Source organism: Nyctereutes procyonoides, unplaced genomic scaffold (assembly GCF_905146905.1).
Source record: "Nyctereutes procyonoides isolate TBG_1078 unplaced genomic scaffold, NYPRO_anot_genome, whole genome shotgun sequence".
NCBI classification, from domain to species: Eukaryota; Metazoa; Chordata; class Mammalia; order Carnivora; family Canidae; genus Nyctereutes; species Nyctereutes procyonoides.
Window position 1 is genome coordinate 30,021,304 of NW_026575160.1, and position 6,000 is coordinate 30,027,303.

Consider the following 6,000-nt stretch of genomic DNA (forward strand, 5'->3'; position numbering starts at 1 on the left):
ACTGAAGAAAATGGGAATTTTAGGTACTAATAAGTTATGGTAAGTTTCTTATTTTGTATTTCCTGTAGCCTGGCCCCAAGGTAGCTAAACCCTTGAAGTGGGTACCTTGTATGAATAGAGATACCCACAGGAGAAGTCTCCAGAGAAGCTCTCTGGTTTTGATTCAAGGAGCATGAAAGGGACTTCTAACATACCAGAGTGTGGGAGAAGTCCCCTCAGTGCTCTCACCCCACCCCATCTCTCTTATTTATGGGTCTCCTGGAAAGTCCTATATTGGTGTTGTCAGTAGGGACAGTAGCATCTGTGAGAGCCCACATGTGCCTGAAACTCTGACAGAGGAGAAAATTCCTCTCCAAAAAGGGGAGCTGTGGTCTCAAGAAACCAGGACAAAATTCCATTGCCCCTTTTTCCCTCCTTTTCTTTCTTTTCTGTTGTGTGGCTCCAGAAATAGTTATAGTCACAGAAAGCAAATGGCAGAATGAGATAACTAAAGCCAGTTTCTGGTCATAGGACCAAGAAGGTAAGTCCTTGAGAACGAGAAAATACCTGGGAAGTCAGAGAGAATGAGAAACCTGGAAGAGAGACTCCATATCTTTGTATTTAAACTCCTGTGCCTACTCCCAAGCTGTACACATGTGGATCTGACTCTAAATATCATACCAAAGACTTCTGAGAACAGAACTGTGAGATAGACCACCTCCCAGGATCTAGACAAACCACTGTGTCTTACATGTATGAGGTCGGCATGAAGAGCATTGCAAAGGCTTTGAAAATTGAAATAACATCAGAACATGAGCCATGGAAAGCTAGTCAGAATTTTTTAGCCTGAAACCAATTGGGTTGATTGTATGCTAAAACAAGACTATCAACAATCTCTACAGGACTTAATCTAGACCCAGAATCTTCTTACGATCTATTCGAAATGTCCATGATACAACGAAAATTACATGGCATACAAAGAACCAAGAAAATTCCAAGTCATATAGAAAAAGATAATCTACAGACACTAATTCGTAGATGACACAGGTGTTGAAATTATCAAAGACTTTTAAAGCTGTTATTATGAAACGGCTCCAAGAGGTAACGATGAATACTTTTGAAACAAATGGATGATAGAAAATACCAGCAAAGAAACAGAAAACAGAAAGAGTAACAACACAGAAGTTTTATAACTAAAAATATACACACTGTCTTCCTTACACTGATATAGAAGTATCTCACTAGCCCAGACCAAGAGCAAAATGGAGATGAAAGTGTGAGTGAACGTGAAGACAGATCAGTAGAAATTATCCAGCCCTAAAAAGAGAAGGAAAAGAGACTGAAAGGAAATGAACAAAGCCTCAGGAATCTGTGAAACAATTCTACAAGGTGAAATATGTCATGGAATCTTAGAAGGAGATGAAAAACATCCCACTGAAACAAAAAACATTCACAAAAATAATACCTAAAAACTTGCTAAATTTTATCAAAGGTATAAACCTAGAGATTCTAAAAGCTCAGAAAACCCCAAACAGGAAAGATCCAAAGAGATCCATGCCAAGACACATCACAATAAAACTGCTGAAAGCTAAGGGCAAAGATAAAATCTTATAACCTGACAGAAACAGATGATGAATTATTTATGAAGAACAAAGAAGAATGATGATTTTAATGACTAGAGATTTCTCATCAGAAAGTATGAAAGCAGAAGGAAGTTAAACAATGTTTTTATTATTCTAAATATCTTATTAGGAGAGTACGCAAGTGTGCATGCAAATGGGGGGAGGAGCAGGGAGAGAGAGAGAATCCTAAGCTGACTCCAAGTTGAGCTAGGAGCCTCCAGTCCACGAAATCAAGAGTTGGATGCTTAACTGACTGAGCCATCCAGGTGCCCTAGACAATATTTTTTTAAAGCTCTGAATGAAAAGAAAATTCAGCCTGGGTTGAATATCCTTCATTAATGAAAGTGAAATAAGGACACTCTCAGACGAAAGAAGATGAAGAATTTACCATCAGGAGACCTTTTTAAAATAAATGCTAAGAGAATTTTTGAAGACAAAAAGAAAATGATATAAGGAGACCTGAAAAACCTGGAGTGAAAGAAAGGCAAGGAAGCTGGGTAAATATTATAAACTATTTCTCTCCAGCTATTTAAAACATGTTTGAAAAAAAAATGATGATTGAAGGCAAAAAAGGGAACAGTCTGAAAGTGTTTTCATTGTGTATAGATATAGTACATAAGAAACTACAGTATCAGGTGGGGGAGGGTAAAAGGACTTACATGGTGGTCCTTAGAAGGTTACATTCTACATCCCACCTGAATTTGTAAAATGTTTATGTTAGAATCAACTGCACAAAGTTATGCATATATAATACAACCTCACTAACAATGACTATACAGAGAGGAAAGAATGTAAAAAATTAAGATGTTCAAATAATCCAAAAGAAGGTAAGAAAGGGGACCAGAGCAATGAAAAAGAAAACTAGGAGGCAAATAACTAAATGATAGACACAAATCAAGATATTATCAATAATTATATAAAATATACATATATGGTCCCAACGCAAAAATTTAAAAGTAAAGATTGAAAAAATAAAAACACAAGACCCAACGATATGCTATCTATAAGAAACTCACTTCAAATATAATAATACAGGTAGATTAAAAGGAGAAGGAGAGGAGAAGATACATCACGCAAACACTAATTAGAGAAAAGATGAAGTGGATATGTCAATATCAGAGTAGGTATCTGAGCAAAAACTCTTACCTGAGATGAAGAGGGATGTGACCTAAGTATAAAAGGGCCAATTTACCGAGAAGAAAGACAGTGCTAAATGTGTATGCACCAAACAACAGGCTTGCAAAACATATGAAGCAAAATTTGACCAAACTGAAAGAAAAAGCAGACAGATTAACAATCACAGTTGTTATCAACATTTCACTCTCAGTGGTCGGCAGAACGAGCAGAGAATTAAGATACAGAACTCAACAATACCATCAACCGACTGGATTTAGTTATTTATAGAATGTCACTCTACAACAGCAGAATATACATTCTTCTCAAGTGAACATGAAGCACTCACTAAGATAGAGGATATGCTAGGTAGTAAACAGTAACAAATGAAAAGAAGCAAAATCATACCAAATATGTTCTCTGAGTGAAATGGAATGAAATGGAAAATCGATGAGGGAAAGAAATCAAGAAAACCTCCAAACTTCTGGAAATTAAGCAATATACACCTAAGTAACCTATAGGTCAAAGAAGTCTCAAAGGATATCAGGAAATACTTTGAACTGAGTAAAAAGGCATTAATATGAAGCCGTGTTTAATACACATTCTAAGTCAAGAACAGATATTGTAATCTCTAGGTTAACCAATACAGAAATAACACAACCAATCACTTTTCCAGTTACCTATTGCTACACAACAGCCTGCCTCCCAAATTACTGCTTTTTAAAAATTGTTATCTATTTTTTTAAAATTCAAGTATAATTAACATCCAGTGTTTTATTAGTTCCAGGTGTTCAACATGGTGATTCAACAATTCTACACGTTACTCAGTGCTCATCTAGGTAAGTGTGCTCCTTAATCTCCTTCACCTACTCCATCCATCCCCCACCCATCTCCCTTCTGGCAACTACCAGTTTGTTCTCTATATTTGTCTTTTTTAAAAAATATTTTATTTATTTATTCATGAGACACACACAGAGAGAGGCAGAGACACAGGCAGAGTGAGAGAAGCAGGCTCCCTGCAGGGAGCCAGATGGGGGACTCAATCCAGTGACTCCAGGATCCTGCCCTGAGCCAAAGGCAGGCGCTAAACCGCTGAGCCACCCAGGGATCCCCTTTTGTCTTTTATATTTTGCTTTTTTCTTAAATTTCGTGGATGAATGAAATCATATGGCATTTGTCTTCCTCTGACTTATTTCACATAGCATAATACCCTCTAGGTCCATCCATGTGGTTTCAAATGGCAGGATTTCGTTCCTTTTTATGACTGTATTTTCCATTTAAGTTCCTGTTTTTAAAAATTGAGATAGAATTAACATATGACTAATTTTAAGGGTACAACTTAATGATCTGATATGCGTATATATAATGAAATGACTACAATAACTTTAGTTCACGTCCATCACCACGTGTAAAATTTTTTTTCTCGTTATGAGAACTTTTAAGCTTTACTGTATAACAACTTTCAAATATGCAGTGCAATATGGTTTGCTATAGTCTCCAGGCTGTATGCTACATCCCCAGGATTAATTTATTTTATAACTAGAAGTTTGTACTTTTAGATCACCTTTACCCATTTTATCTGCGCCTTATCCCATCAATGACAACCACCGTCTGTTTGTTGTATCTATGAGTCACTAAAAAAAAAAAAATTTAGATTCCACGTATATGTAATGATACAGTATTTTCTTTGACTTATTTCACTTAGCATAATGATCTCAAGGTCCATCCATGTTGTTGCGAAAGACAAGATTTCCTCATTTTTAACGGCTGAATAATAACTCCATGATACACACACTCACATTTTATCTCCTAATGGACATTTAGGTTGTTTCCATGTCTTGGGAATTGTGAGTAATGCTGCAGTGAACATGGGAGTGCAGATATCTTTTTGAGATAGTGATTTAATTTCCTTCGGATAAATGGCCAGAAGTGAAATTCTTGGGTCATATGGTAGTTCTAATTTTATTTTTTTGAGGAACATCAATACTGTTTTCCATAGTGCTGTACCAGTTTGCATTCCCACAAACAGTGCACAGGGGTCCCTTTTCTTCACATCCTCATCAACACTTATTTCTTGTCTTTTTTTTTTTTTATAATAGCTACTATAACAGTGTAAAGTAATATCCCACTGTGGTTTCGATTTGCATTTCCCTGATTAGTGATGTTGTTGAGCACCTTTTCCTGTACCTGTTGGCCATCTGTAGGTCTTTGGAATAGCGTCTATCAAGGTACTTTTCTCATTTATTAATTGGATTTTTTTTCCTATTGGGTTAAGTTCTTTATATATTTTGGATATTAATCCCTTATCAGATAAGTGATGTGCAAAGATTTTCTCTCATTCTGTAAGTTGTCTTTTCAAAGGCAACTTTCTTTGCTGACAGTTTTCTTTGCTGTACAAAACCTTTTTAGTATGATGTAGTCCTCCTTAATTTATTTTTGCTTTTGTTGTCAAATCCAGAAAATTATCATCAAGACTGATGTCCAAGAACTTACCATCTATGTTTTCTTCTAGGAGTTTTGTGGTTTTAGGTATTACATTCATGTCTTTAATCCATTTTGAGTTGATTTTTGTAAAAAGTATAAGATAGTGGTTCAATTTCATTCGCTTTGTATGTGGCTGTCCAGTTTTTCCAGTACCATTTATTGAAGAGACTATCCCTTTTGTATGTCCCTGGCTCCTTTGTTATAAATTAATTGAGTAAATATGTGTGAGTTTATTTCTGGGCCCTATATTTGTTCCATTGGTCTATGTGCCTGTTTTTATACCAGAATCATTGTTTTGGTTACCATAGCTTTGTAATACAGTTTGAAATTAGTAAGTGTGATGCCTTCAGCTTTGTTCTTTCTCAAGATTATTTTGGCTACTTAGGGTCTTCGCGGTTCCACTCAAATTTTAGGATTGTTCTATTTTTGTGAAAATGCCATTAGAATTTTGATTGCACTGAATCCATAGATTGTTTTAGGTTTGTTTGGACATTTTAATAATGTTAATTCTTCTAATCCATGAACATGAAATATGTTGCCATTTACTGTACCTTCCTCAATTTCTTTCATCATTGTCTTAGCATTTGGTGTACATGTCTTTAACCTCCTTGGTTAAATTTATTCTCAGGTATTGACACAATTGTAAATATGTTTTCATAATCCTCTTCTTGGTAGTTCATTACTAGTGTATGGAATGTAACTGACTTTTGTATATTGATTTTGCATCCTGAAATTTTACTGAATTAATTTATCCTAACCGTTTTTTTGGTGGAGTCTGTAGGCTTTTCTATGTATAATATGA